We start from the raw sequence: 14,403 nt of genomic DNA on the forward strand, positions 1-14,403 counted from the left end.
ACAAATAAAAAACAGGCAATGGAAGTCACATCTGATGTTAAATTTTCTAGTAATCACATTTTAAATAGTGAGAAATAAAAGGTGAAATTAATTTAACATATTTTATTTTATCCAGGTATCCAAAACATTATCATTTTTACATATTTTTTTGTATGCTAGGACCCTGAAATCTGGTGAATCATTTATATATACAGCATACCTCAGTTTGGATACTAATTTTTCATTGGCAAAGTCAAATACAATCTTACTGAAAGAGTAAAGTTTTGTTTAATGGAAAAAATAATTCTCGTTTCTTCAATTTGTAAAATTTTAAATGAATTTAAATAAAATTTAAAATTCAGTTCCTCAGTCACACAGGCCACATCTCAAGCACTCACAGGTGGCTCGTGGCCACCATATTGGACTGTGTAGGTCTAAGCTGCCCACCAGCTCCCCCCATTGCCCTCACGCCTTCCACCCGGCCTACAGCACACTCCCCTACACTAGTTCCTTCCCGCACTGGACGTTTGCTCACACCTTTCCCTTTACCTGGAATGCCTTCCCCTCCTCTCTTTCAGGGCCTGTCCATTGCCTTCTTTAACTCCAAAGTCACCTCCTCCCTGAAGCACTTCCCAACAGCTTCCTTCCCCTTCCAACTCATTGACATTCCCTCTATCCTAGAGTGCTCAAGGCTCTGCTATATGCAATCTGAACTCTTTTATATGTAATTAGCTGTGTGTGTGTGTGTGTGTGTGTGTGTGTGTGTGTGTCTGAGCGTGTTTGTGTGTACTTCCAGCCCACACATGCATCCTATTTTCCTGACTCGATAGATCATAAACCCTTCCAGGGGAGGATCCCTGACTTTACAAACCACTTTTCTCTCACTTGGACTACTGCAGTAGCCTCCTAACTAGTCTCCCTGCTTCCCCCTCCCTCCCTACTCCCCCACCTCCCCGCCCCCTTGAAAACCCATCCTCCACACAGCAGTCAGAGTGACCTTGTGGAAACACAAATCAAATCATACATCTGCCTGGATAAAAACCTTCCAGTGACTTACCGTTTTTCTTAAAATGAAATGCACATTTCTCAGCCTGGACTTTCCAGCTTTCCTGGGGGTGGGGATGGGGAGGTAGGTGCCTGCCTCTCTATTTCCATCACCTCCTGCCTCACTGTGCCCAGACACGCTGGCCTTCCTTCTCCTTCTGAGCTTGCGCACCTGGAGTCCATGTTCCCCTCAGGGCCGATGCCCTTGTTGCACCCTCGATCTGCCATGCTCAGCCCCAGCCCCAGATCGCTCCTTGGCTGTTTCTTTTTGTCATGTATGAGGCCTTGCCTGGCTTCCCATTAGCCCCTAACTTCTACTCCCAACCCCTAACTCACACTTTTACTGCTCCTTTTGTGATGTTCTTTATCGTTCATAAAATTTGTCGATCTTTTTCTTCATCTTGTATCACTTTGCTCATCTTTTCTTACAACTATCATGGGCTAGTTTAATGTCTGCCTCCCTACTACAATGGAAACAGGGACCTTGTTCCTTTTGTTCACTGCTGTCAATTGGGGCCTAGAGGCCTCAATGGATGAGAGCCCTCTCCCCCAATGTCACACTGCTTCCCAGAGCAACCCCTATTACTAATCGACATGGGGGTGTGAAGGCTCAGTCCCTTAACCCTAATTCAGGACCTTTCGAAAGGGCCATCCCAGCTGCAGAGTCCCCATCTGTCATCTGAGGCTTCATCTGACATTACATCACAGCTCAACATCTCCCTCTGCCAAATTCTGCTTCTTTCCCTTCTCTTCTACTGGTGTTGATTACAAAAACACTCCCTAAAAACCTCTTGGGTGTTAATCTTCTTAGGATCTGCTTCCCAGAAAATTCAACCTTTGCCATGCTGACTTTTCCTTCTTAAAATCCCCCTTAATTCTCAAATGCTGCATTCCCACTACCTCTCTGATGGCTTCTACCTCCATCTCTTCATCTTCCTCCCATTCCTTAAGGGTAATGTAGTTTACCTTAGTCACCTTTCCTTGAAAGAGAGGATTTTCTGATAACAGGATGCTACCTACTAGAAGATTTACACCCACACCTGCGTAAATGGATTGCTGTGTTATCATTAGCTCCCCTACTTTTCACATTTCCTAGAAGTCTAGTTTCAGTTTCCCTTGTCTGCCCTCAGGAAATATAACAGAGGGTAGGTAATGTGTATGGTAAACGGTCTCCCCAAGTCAAGAGGGTACTGGAAGTTTTACAGAAATGTACGTTTTGTAATGTTATTCCTACTCCCTCCTTGCAGGTACATGTGTGTGCGTATACACACACACACACACACACACACACACACACACACACACCTCTTATCACAAAGATAAGGCAAAAACATATACCAAATATATGTGAATTCCACATGAACTCTACCTTAAAGCCCATCTTTCAGGCCATTGCCGAATAACCTCCAGCCTCTGAGCAACAGAGCTAATTCCCATTCTTAGCTCTCAATAATTCTCTGATCCCATATGACCAAAAAATTCTTAGAAGTCTAACAGGTGGTATAATGTAATGGAAAACAGAGTGATCGGAGAGCATAAAGACCTGGGTTTAAGGCATGATTATGCCATTTATTAGCTATTCTAAGGAAGCTCTCTGTTTCTCCACTTATAAGAGACTCATCCTTGACCAAGCAACCCTCTTCCTAGGATTATCAGAGGCTAAACTAAAAATTTATATGTGGAAATTAATAGCAAGGGAGACATATCCATAAAGGCAAAATTCCCTTTTAATTTTCTCTTCTGAAGTCCATGCTGCCTAAAGGAAACATTAACTTTAAGCAAGAGCAGGTGAGTATAATCCAGGCATCCCAGGCCTCCTGGAAGCTCACAGAAAACTCAGATCTGAGGTTTCTGCTCGAAGCTGCTGATCCACTGGGGAAGGAGGTTTCTGGAGGCATTAAACCTCTGATCCCTGCACCCAGTTGGGGTATATGTACATCCTGCAGAGGGACCTGCCCTTTCCTGGATTTCCAACTGGGGGAAAGAGAACCACAGCACACCAGAGACGTTAGTCCAGGGAAATGCTGCTTTGGGGTGCAGGATATGGGAGGTGCGCCATCTACTTGGAGGAGTATTTCCCACCCATACTCCCCAGTGTCTAGGAAGACCACGGCCAGTTGGATGCCACCCTTGATATTTAGAGCAGGATCCAGGGCTGCCCCACCTTCTTCCCTACCCTCACCCTCTTGTGCAGCATTATTTCCCTTTGGGTCTCTGGCACCCAGCACAGATCAATAAATAGTTGATATATATAAAACAATCCTGTTCCTTACACAACTTCTATGCCTGCTTGGGGCTTGGTCAGTCCCCGGGCAGGTCCCAGAAAACATAAAGGCAAAAGGTGATCCTTACCATCAAACACCACAGACAATGGGAGAAAGGTATGTGAGTTATTGCTGAGAGTTTCCAGGGATGCAGAGGAATGCCTAAGAACCTGGGCTCAGAAGTCACCCCCAAAGGGGGAGTCACCCCCCCAAAGGGCTTAGAGAATGAGGGCACACGTCCAAGCTGATGAGAACACAGGGAGCTGGCATACACCTTCTACCCTCTGCAGTCTGATGTGTGGGAATGTAGACTGGGTCAACCAGGATTGTGTGGGAACCCCCGCTGGGAGCTGAGAAGGGGACCACGTGACCTGTCAAGGCCATCAGCAGGACATTTGCACTACCTTTCACTTGGCCCCCAAGCGCAGAGGGAGTTGTATCACCTACTTCCTTGTTTTGAGGGCCAAGGAGATGGGAGGGGAGGAAAGAGCTATGAAAGGATTGAGAGCCCAGACCCTTAGAAGGATGGTGGCCTTCCCCTCATCTGTCTCACTCTTTTAAGTTGCAGTCTCTTCCTTCACTTTACTAATAATGTAAAGTATCAGCTAAAAATTGCAATGCATGCATTTCATTTGAGTTTTATTGCCCTAACAGACAGCATTAGATTACAAAAGAGGACATTTTTCTTCTTAGTTTTAGCTTATTCTGATGATTTATGATTAGATACAGCAAGAGTTCATAAACTTCCCTGACCTGCTGACAGTTTTTACAGGCTCCCAGATTTATTTCCATCTCGAACTTAACAGCTTTCATGTGACTGATATTCCCAGCATCGCGGCGTGGCCGAGCCAGCGCCTGTAATCTCCATGTTACTAATTTAAATGAAGTCTTGGTCTGTTGTTTAAAAAAGACATCAGTCATCTCGGGGAGGTTTACAGATCCTCTTGTAACGTAATGTCAGCCCCTTCTGAGATATGAGGTTTATAAAGCCTCACGATGTTGTGTTGGCAGACGTGCCAAGGTCACCGTGTATGGCGAAGGGAGGGGAGGAAAAGGGGGGATGCACTTCAGAGCGGAAGCAAAGAATTCCAGAGAAAGATTGTTCCGGAGAGTTGACTGTGACTGTCAAGAAAGGAACCTTTCAGAAGAGGAAGAGGAAGTCGCACGTTCTGATGGCGGGAACCCTGCTCTCAATTCGGCATGACCCATCTCTGCCTGAGCTTGAGATGCTGCAGGAAACGCAGCTCCTAGCCCCTTACCTCAAGACACTATGGGGCATCCACTCTTTGTTCCCATGGGACCCTCGGCAAAGGGCAAGTTTGAGCTCTGAAACATGTCTTGGTAGAGACCCTGAAAAGCATGTGCTCTTCTCTCCACCTGCAGACAGTCTCCAGAAGTTGGGAGGTGTCAGGAGGGGGGACACTGTCAGCCCAGCGATGGGAGCTCCTGCCCCAGACCCCCAGGCCCCAGACCCCCAGGCAAGGCAGTGGGAGAGGACAGGACTCCATCCAGGGAGGGAGGAGGGGCTGAGAGTGAGAAGACAGATTCCTTGTGCCAGCCTGGGCTGTTCTCACACATTCACACGCCCGGGTGTCTGAAGGTCACTTGCAATCAGACCTTCACTGGGCAGGAGTTGCCTTTGTGTTATTTGGAGATCAGATAAGAAGTGACAAGTAGCAATAAGCTCCGGCTCACTGGGGAAATGGCTGAGGGCTTGGGCGGGGTGGGGGGGGGTGCACGTTTCATTCCTCTGGGAGAAGAGGGAGGGGTGGAATAAAGGCTTCGCCAAGCACTCCCTTGTAGAAAGGGAATGCCTCCCTCCCCCACCCCCCACGTGTCTCTGAAGGCCAGGTTCCGGAGAGGGAAAGTCTGTATGATGAGGATTTACCATTCACAATCTGGGACCAACAGGGGCCAGGGGAGTAAGAGCAGGGACTACCTGACATTCCTGACATTCCTACCTGACATTCACAGAGTGTGAAATATAGGCCAGGCTCTGGGCAGGGTCTCAGTCGATCTTCACAGTGGATGTTATTGTCACCATTTTACAGATGAGGCCACTGAGGCTGAGGGGAGTAAAGAACTAGCCCAAGATTACACAGCTAGAAATGGTGGAACTGAAGCTCAAATTCAGGTCTGATTCTAAGACCTCATTTCTTACTCACTACATCCTAATTCCAACTAAGAAGACCACAAATAAAATATATCCAGCTTCCATTTCTTTTGCCTATAACTCTTTGGAATTTCAATGGTTGACGACATCTTCATGCCCTGGAGAGAGACTGAAGCAATGGTTTACTCCCGAGTTTCTCAAAGTGTGGTTCATGGCCCACCACCATCGTCAGCTGGAATCAGGATGCTAAGCAAATGTGGTTTCCTGGAGGGAGTGCCTCCGTAATTGGCATAGTAACACTTGCCCTAGGAGATTCTTGCACACAGAACTTTTAAGAACCACTCATCTTTTCAAGGCACGGAGTTGGTGTCCTGGAGGAGTGAAGCAACAAGGGAAATGATACTGTTTGTTTCCCAGCAATTCCTGACTTCTCTCCTCAAACTGCAGCCTGTCTGTTTGACATTAATTCCTAAAGCATAATTTTAGAAAAAATAAGTACAAGCATACCTCAGAGATACTGCAGTTTCTGTTCCAGACCGCCGCAATAAAGCGAGTCACACGTGTAAAAGGTACATTTACGCTGTACTGTAGTCTCTGAAGTGGGCGAAGGCATTATGTCTGAGAAAACAACGTATATACCTTAATTTAAAAAAAACAACTTTACTGCTAAACATGCTAACCATCATCTGAGGCTTCAGCAAGTCACAATCTTTTTGCTGGTGGAGGGTGTTGCCTGGTTGTTGGTGGCTGTTCACTGATCAGGGTGTTGGTTGCTGAAGGCTGGGGTAGCTGTGGCAATTTCCTAAAATAAGACAATGTAGTTTGCTGCATTGATTGACTGTTCCTTTCACGAATGCTTTCTCTGCAGCATGTGATGTTGTTTGATAGCATTTTACCCACAGTAGGACTTCCTGCAAAATTGGAGTCAATCCTCTCAAACCCTGCCGCTGCTTTATCAGCCAAGTTTATGTAATATTCTAAATCCTGTGTTGTCATTTCAACAGTCTTCACAGCATCTTCACCAGGAGTAGATTCCATCTCAAGAAACCACTTTCTTTGCTCATCCAAAAGAAACAACTCTTCTATCCATTCAAGGTTTATCCTGAGATTGCAGCAACTCAGTCACATCTTCAGGGTCCACCTCTTTTTTTTTTTTTTTTTTAATTTATTGGGGTGACAATTGTTAGTAAAATTACATAGATTTCAGGTGTACAATTCTGTATTACATCATCTGTAAATCCCATTGTGTGTTCACCACCCAGAGTCAGTTCTTCCATCACCATATATTTGATCCCCCTTACCCTCATCTCTAATTCTAGTTCTCTCGCTATATCCACCACATCTCCGTACAACTGAAGAAAGTTAGGGCCTTGCTCTGGATTAGGCTTTAGCTTAAGAGAATGCTGTGGCTGGTTTGATATTCCATCTGGACCTCAAAAACTTCCCCCATATCAGCAATAAGGCTGTTTCGCTTTCTTACCATTCATGTGTTCACTGGAGTAGCTCTTTTAATTTCCTTCAAGAACTTTTCCTTTGCATTCACAACTTGGCAAACTGTTTGGCACAAGAGGCCTAGCTTTCAGCCTATCTCAGCTTTTGACATGCCTTCTCACTGAGCTTAATAATTTCTAGCTTTTGATTTACTGTGAGAGACATGTGATTCTTTCTTTCACTTGATTACTTAGGGGCCATTGTGGGGTTATTAATTGGCCTAATTTCAGTATTGTCTCAGGGAACAGGGAGGCCAGAGGAGAGGGAGAGAGAGATGGGGGAAGAGCTGGTCGATGGGACAGTCATAACACACATTTATCGATTAAGTTTGCCATCTTATATGGGCGCAGTTTGTGGTGCTCCAAAACAATCAAAATAGGAACTCCAAGATCACTGAGTACAGATCACCGTAACAAATATAATAATGAAAAAGCTTGAAATATGTGAGGGTTACCAAAATGTGACACAGAGACACAAAGCGAGCAAATGCTGCTGGAAAAATAGTGTAGATAGACACTCAACGCAGGGTTGCCACAAACCTTCAATTTATAAGAAAAAACCGCAATATATGCAAAGCTCAATAAAGTGAGGTGCAATAAAACGAGGCATGCCTTTATAAAATACATTTCAAAGTCACTACAGAAAGATTTGGAAATTATCCACCATTTGATGTCATTTATCTCTTCATCTAGACCATCCATAGATAATGGTGATATAGAAACAGCTGGACAAGCCAGATGTTGGCATTTGTTAACTGCAGCCATTTCCCTGTTAAAATACCAGATGTCCCTGTTTGGGGGATTACTCTGGAAAATCTGGTGAACCACACAGCACAGTTCCTCCAGTCGTGTTCTATGAAGCACCAGCACCCAAAACCTCTGGGATGCTCATTAAAAATGCAAATTCTCAAACTCGACTCCATGCCAACGGAATTGGGGGATGGGGGCCTGGAATACGTAATCTTTCAAAGTCGCTGGATGATTTTGACTTACACTCAGATTGGGGAATATACCCGGTATACACAGGAGAAGGGACCTGGGTTTCACAATCAGATGGACCTCAGCTCAGAGCCCAGGTCCACAACGCAAACCCTCTTGCACTGCTACTTGGAATGCAAAAGGATTCAACCACATGGAGAAGCAGTTTGACAGTTTCTTACAAAATTAAACATGCACTTACTCTACCACCCAGCGATTCCACTCCTAGCGATTTGCCCAAGAGAAATAAAAACGTGTTCACCCGAAGGCTTGTACATGAATGTTCAGAGCAGCTTTATTCATAGTAACCCCAAACTGGAAACAGCCCAAACCCGTCACCCGGTGAATGAATGAGCAAAGGTGGAGACGCCACACAACAAAACACTACTCCGCAATTAAATCCAACAAACTAGTGATACACAAAAATGTGAGGGTGACTCTCAAAATCAGTATGCTAAGTGAAAAAAATCCAGACACGGAGGACTACACACTACATAAATTCCTTTTAAATGACATTCTAGAAAAAGCACAACTAATCTGTAGTGACAGAAGGCAAATGACTGAATGCCTAGGCCAAGGGACACGAGGGAATTTGGGGCATGATGAAAATGTTCTGTATCTTGACGTTGGAGGTACTACAGAGGTAAGTGTACTTGTTAAAACTTATCAGACTTTACGCTTCAAGTAAGTGCATTTTATTGTACGTAAATGATAACTGGATAAAATGAATTTTTATATATCTTTTCAAGTTCAAAGAATTCCCATCATTTATTAGCCATGAGACCTTGACATTAGGTCACTTCCCTGTTTCCTTCTCCTCACCCTTATCCAAAGTAGTTTCCAATATTCCATGTGCCTCTCACCCCAAAACCATCCTTCTACTTTAAACATCTATTAGTCCACTGAGGATACAAAGCTCTCTGTTAAAATAAACAGGCAAGTGTCACAGTTAAACAACTGCTTATATCAATTTTTAAATGTTCCTGGTGTTTTAAGGATGTATTTGCCATTGATAACGTGATCCCGACTGATGAAAGTTAGCAGTAACATCACAGGCAGTCAGGAAGGATTTTCGTTGGTTTTGGCAAATAGTAGATAGAGGCCATCTTTGCTTGGGTTTCATTTTTGCTTGGCGGTAGGACCCTAAAGCCATTGGAGAACAGGGTTGAACTGGGGGTAGCCAGGGGCTCACATATTTACAGACAGTGTGTTACAGCACAAAATAATTAAGCCATTTATCCAAAGTCACCCAGGCAGGTAGCACCCTACTTGGGAAATAGGGGTCCCTTGTCACCTTTCAGTTGTACCTCTCGTTATAGCCCCTTCATCCACACATTCAATACATTCTCATTTAGCACATATTTAGAATAGGTGCCAGGCACACAGGACAGCCAGTGGGTGTTCAAAATGAATTTTTAAAAATATATATTCCCTGCCCTCCCAGCATTCCAAGTGTAGTCAGAACACAGATACATAAGAAAAAAATAAAAGTGCCATTTTGCAATGCTATGATATAGGCAGATACAACATGCTGTGATATAGGCAATTATAATGCAAGTCAGCATCAGCTCTTGCTTGGGAGGAGTAAGAAAGGCTCCCTGATTGAACTGACATTTTAGGTTCATCTGAAATGATGATTAGGAATAAAATAGCCAGAGAAGAGGGGGAAGGGCTTTCAGAGCACGTAACACATGGAACAGCACAGAGGCCTGAAAAAGCCTGATAAGACCGGGGAATGCAAAAAACTTGATGGTGGGCGTGAAGACTGAAGTAGGCCACAGTAGGTGAAAGCCTTGTGAGTGGGTCATGGGCACCCTTTACAGGGCACTGCTCAGTTCCCCACTTGCTGCAGATACTGGGTTTAGGAGCTCCCACTTGCACTCTTTGCTGGAGGTTGTCTTTGGCTGATTGCAGCTGTCTCAACTAGACATCCCTGGACCCTAGCCAACTACTAACTGAACTGCAGTTCTAGAGTCTCACCCCCTTGCCTCTGGGCAAGACAAACCTCTTTGGCGCAATTCGTGCTCCAGAGCGCCCCCTGGGGTCAGATAGAGGCAGCTGAGCTCCTGAACCTTCATTTCTGTTTTCTCTCCACTGCCTTCCTTATAGGAGTCTCCTGAGAGCTCTACCTCAAGAAATCACTTCACCAAGAACCTCCATCTCAGGTGCTGCTTGAAGGAAACCCACCCTAAAAATCCAAGCCAAGAACTCTGAGCTTCATTCATTCTTTAGGCAAAACAGCGCTTGGGAACTTTGCCCCCTAATTCTTTGCCTCATGGCCCCGGGGCTGCCTGAATTTACTGAGTTTGTGGTTTTCCGTCATTTTCCCCTCTCTTGTGCCCTTTGCAGACCCCATCATGGAGAGAAGAACTCCTACGAAACGAGTCACTTCCACTTCAGAATGTGGCTTTCTGGTTGCCATCTCTGTGTGGACGAATCTACTTCTCCGGCTGCAGGGGACTCCCTCCTTCCCTCCTCGGCCTCCTACCAGCTCAGCTCCTGGCCCCTCTCCTGTTCGTTCCAGCTGCAGTGGTACTTCTCCACCATTGCTCTGTCCCTCTGCCCTCCCCACAGCTCCGGCAGGACTTGGGATCAGGCTGGCCATGAGCTTCTGCCCTCTTCTGCGATCCACTGCGGCCCTTTGTAAAGCAGATCTCTGGCCACATCCCTCTCCTACTCCAGAACCTCTGGCCATCAGAATAGTGACTTGATGCCGCAAGTCCTTTTTCAGTCTCGCCTCAATGTATCTGTCCAGACTCACCCCCATTACTTCCCTTTGAGTAGAGGCACAGTTGTGGGAAAGTTGGAGGCATGTGGTAGCTGTGTCACCTTAGACCACTGCTGATACTTTCTGTTAACTCAGGACACTTATGAGTCTCCACAAAATGGAGATACAATTTCTATCTTTACTGGTTTCTAAGAAGGAACAAGGATAGAACTAAACGACTAGGCCATTTTAAAGTACTTGATCAATTATATTCCAGCCAAATGGTACTGCTTGTTATTCAGCAAATACCATCCAGACCTCCCCACATCTGTATTCTTCCTTAAGCTGCTCTCCTCATCTAGGACAACTGTGCCAAAGTGCTTCGTTTCTTTCCTTAGTAAATGGCTCCTTTTCCTGGCTTTTCAGCCTCATTAGAGGCTGTGTCTTGTAAACCAAAACAATGTGGAAAGGGAAATGTAGATAGACTGACAGGCTATTAAGGAAAAATGTAACGTTAAAATGTCATTTTAATGGCAGCTGGGGTGTGGTGGGGGCTTTGAAGGAGAAAGAGGGGGAGGAGGGGCAGCAGAGAACAGCCGAAGTGGATGCCATGAGGCTACTTCTCTTTCAGAGGGTGACCATTGACCCGTAGTCGTTGGTGCTTGGGAGCTGTGAGCAGAAAGTGAAGCTTTCAGGTACAGAAACTGTTCTCCAGGCCCCTGTTGTCACCATGTCCTGCCTTGGAAAATGCAGGCCAGGCAGATGCGTGAGACAATCCACCCCACCCCACCCCACCCCACCCCTTCGGCAGGTCCTCACTGAATCCGTCCCAGAGGCGCTCACAGCCCATTTCTATCCTGGGAATGGAGGCCCAACAACACCCATTTCATTCTTGGGAAAAACATCCTACAGCCTGTCCTTCTTTGTGTCTCCCTGCAGGTCAAGGCCAGTTCTTATTTTTTCCCTAAAGGGGACTGTGAGGACAGAATTGAAGACTGGCCGCTTCCTACTAAGTTTGGGGATAAATTCCTGGACAAGTTGTCTGATGAATGACGTGGGACAAAGGTGTCCCTTGACAAACGCACAGGCTGCATCAGGCTTCTAGAGGGATTCCCCCTCCTCAGCTAGATCCACGGGATGTCCATGTAGGATCTGAAGATCCACTTGCAGGTCCAATGGGCTATTTCATCACCTCACCCCTGGGGTCCCCTCCTCATATCTGGATAACAACAATAAATAAACACAGACACTGACACAGTCTGTGCTGTGTGCCAGGCACAGATCAGGTGCTTTACATGATAAAGTATATATATTCATTTAATCATCATAAGAACGCTTGAGAGACAGACACTAGCATCATCTCTATCTTACAGAAGTAGAGCCTATGACTCAGAGAAGTTAAATCAACTGCCTAAGGTCACACAGCTATTGGATAGCAGGGCTGGGGTTTAAGCTGACAGTTAGGCTGTAGAGTTGTGCTCCCCACACCACAGCCCCGGGCCTCTGGGGACCTTCCCCAGCCAGTCCCCCTGCAGCTGCCCTCTCACTCCCTCCTCCACTCCAGCCTGTGCAGCGTGGCTCTCAGCGGACATACACATCATCATGTCCCTCTCTGGGCTGGAGCCCACTGTGACTTGGTCCTGTCAGCCTCACCCCCCGGGCACAGGGGTCAGGATCCTCCTCTCCCTTCCAGCACCCTCACATAGTTTGTCTGGCTCTGCCACCAAGTTGACCCATGTGCCACTTCCAGGGCTTCAGACTTCCTCCCATGTTACCACATCCCTAAAACTTGGATCAGAACTACAGTGGAGGTATGACCGAGTCTGCATGTCCGCCCCTCATCGCTGACCTTCCACTATGCATAATATGACCGTGACGTGGTTTATCTGGAAATGTTTCAGGTAAGAATTCTGGGTCTCTTGTGATTTTTCTGTCCTATTATTTTGCAAAATGACTGGGGGAAAGGACTGTTTATCCTTCCTCAGCAAGGTTAGTAGAGATCTTCCATGGTAGAATTCCAGGGAAATGAAATTCTGCCCATCGATGCCCAAAATTCCACCATTAGAGAGTAATTCCTTTGACTTAAGTTATATCTTCCCTTAAAATGCTCTTGGTGGAAGTTACCAATTGAACATTTCTAGCCATTTATTCTTAGAATGGGTAAGCTGAAAAGATTCTAATCCTGTGTCATATTTGAGGGAAGTGTGGGAAACAAGGAGAATAAAAGAGTATGAGCGCACTGCATTTAGGGATTGGGAGAGAAGAAAAACACCATCAAGAGAGGAAAAGGCATAAAAAGCGGTGCTAGTGAAGCCCTAGAACAACTTATCCGCCCAGTGATTTTTTTATTTTTTTTTTGCCCCATGGCACCCCAACCTGCCCCTCTCCCTGCCACTGGCATATTGAGCTCAGCATTTTGGCCTCATTCTTTTCCCTTCTGACTTTCCCTCCCCACCCCTAACAGCTGATGCAGCAGGTCTAAAGCCACAGAATCAGGATGTGCAACTGGGACCGCCAGCCATCCGTGTGCAGTCCATCTGCTTATCTGCCCACCTGCCCTTCACCAAGAGTCCTTGGACCTTTCCACCCACCTCTGACATTTGCAGAACTGGACTCTCTGAGATGAAGGCTTTTGTAGCAAGCCCGAGTTAGGGGCACGGAGCCTGGTATCTGAGGTCCTTCAGATAATCCGTTGTTTAGATGCTTTCATTTCCAGGAACAAAGGCCCTCCTACCCCCACCTCTCTGTCCCTTCAAAGGGCACCACTATGTAGCAGAAGAAGCACATGATATCATTTCTGATATCCATAGGTTTCAGCAATCAGTAACTGGGTTTTATTCCAGGAAAAAGCAATATTCTTTGACAAATAAGCCATTTGCCAAGCAGTTTAAATGACATTGCAAAGAGTGACACTACAAACCGATGAGCCTGTTTTCTCTGCTCCTATTCATTGAGAAACAGCTAATGCCCCAGATAAAGAGTGTAGATCACATGTGACTTATAACGTGAATACAGCCCTGTATAAAGAGGCACACAAAAGGCCACACTGGTCAGTCACTTTGTTTAGGAGAAAACCAACCAAGCTAAATCTTTTCCCTTCCAATCTTGGAATGGTAAATATTGTCACCCTCTCCCCCCCAACCCCCCCCCCCCCACTCAAGTCCTGCAAGGTTTTCTTAAATGGCTTCCATTCCTTCAACATTTCTCTTCTTGTCACTCATGTGGCAAAGCCCGGGTCTCTATTAGCCCTGGAACTATTGTAACCTGCTTTAATGTGGGGCGTTTCCAGGAGGCAGATGTTTTAACTAGCAGGGGAAAGAAAAGTCTGTTTCTTATTGACGGAACCCTAGCATGTGTAATAGAACTTCAAAGATGCGAGGCCAGATTGGGCAGGCGACATCAAAAGCTTTTGACTGGTGCTGAGTAAACTTTGTATTCTGACATACAAGTTCTTATCTATTCAGCTCCAGACTTGAGAGAGGGAGGCTGCATCTAACCAAATCACATTGTTTTTCCTCACAGCTGCCAACTTGGAAAAATATCAGGGCACAAAGGGACCATTAAAAAAAAGAAAGAGAGAGAGACACACACACACATACACACACACAGAGAGAGACATGTTTTGTTAGTTCCTAAGCAACACAATATTGCCAAGATGGGGACTCTTAGGAAAATGAGAAGACATTTACTATACTTCCTATTGAGGCTGCTCACTAATCCTAATTTTTATCTTTTTATAAAGAAATGAACAGTATGTACTTGGAAAAAGTCTGTGTCTCCCCACCATCTATACCCTTGCCACAGCATCCCTGTTTCTTTGATAAACAT

The sequence above is a fragment of the Rhinolophus sinicus genome, chromosome 11, assembly GCF_057876585.1.
Source record: "Rhinolophus sinicus isolate RSI-liver-muscle chromosome 11, RSI-T2T, whole genome shotgun sequence".
NCBI lineage: Eukaryota > Metazoa > Chordata > Mammalia > Chiroptera > Rhinolophidae > Rhinolophus > Rhinolophus sinicus.